The sequence below is a fragment of the Eurypyga helias genome, unplaced genomic scaffold (genome assembly GCF_000690775.1).
Source record: "Eurypyga helias isolate BGI_N326 unplaced genomic scaffold, ASM69077v1 scaffold38113, whole genome shotgun sequence".
NCBI classification, from domain to species: Eukaryota; Metazoa; Chordata; class Aves; order Eurypygiformes; family Eurypygidae; genus Eurypyga; species Eurypyga helias.
Genome location: NW_010243724.1, coordinates 26094 through 26923, shown reverse-complemented (window position 1 = coordinate 26923; position 830 = coordinate 26094). Strand labels below are relative to the sequence as shown.

The 830-nt window shown below is 41.3% G+C and overlaps 1 protein-coding gene across 1 annotated transcript in view; it reads left to right on the top strand.

Annotated features, from left to right (window-relative positions):
- The window catches only part of ITGA2 (integrin, alpha 2 (CD49B, alpha 2 subunit of VLA-2 receptor)), a gene marked incomplete at its 5' end in the record, with an annotated part of 32569 nt that overhangs the window by 21028 nt on the left and 10711 nt on the right, over positions 1–830 (top strand). The gene's annotated exons all lie outside the window — the stretch shown is intronic.

Here is an 830-nt window from a genome sequence, read left to right as displayed (position 1 = left end):
TGGACCAAAAATATTAACACTTGTTAGCAGTTGGAGGTAATGATTTGGATTAAAGCCTGAGGTGGCACATGGCATACTCCCCCTTGCTGTAGCCTCAGTGGCATTGGGACCAGCACACCCCACTTTCTTATGTGCCCACCCACAGACTGGCTTACACCTACACCTCCCCTCCTGCTGTCAGCCCTCTCCCATCCCTGCGGAAGGCAGGTTGGGACTGTTGCAAGAGGGATCCTTTACTCTGGGAAGGGCAGTTTCTAAGGAGAGACAGCTGGGTGGGCAGGGGGAGAGGGACAGACAAAAGTCCCTTTAAGACTGATCTTCATAGTATGCCCTTGAAACCTCTTATCTTCAGCCCTGGAAACTCCTGGTGATTTGGGATGCAATGAAACTGTAATTAGCCTGTTACTATTCAAAACAAGGATAATTTCAGTTACAGTTCAACTTAAATTAGAACTGAAAGAAAAATACACTGGTTTGACTCTCCGATCAAGACGGGATATTTTACTTTTAATCAAAGAATAGATTTGTTTATCTTTTCCAGTTAGCGTTTCTAGGATAAACTACATGTAGTTATATTTGATGCATTTGGTCACCAATTCTTGATGAAGAAAATGCTTTTGTATCCTAAAGCATTCCAAAATTTGTAAACATAAACTGATCAAAAATAAATACTAATTATTCAAATGACAGAAATTTGAAAAAGAGGAAGCTGCTTAAAAATGCACAGCAACAATGAATTCAGGAAATGAATATTCGAAGTGCACTGTAACTACCAGAACTGTTGGCTGCATAGGATGACCTGAGCTGGAATAGGGACCACAGTACAGTAG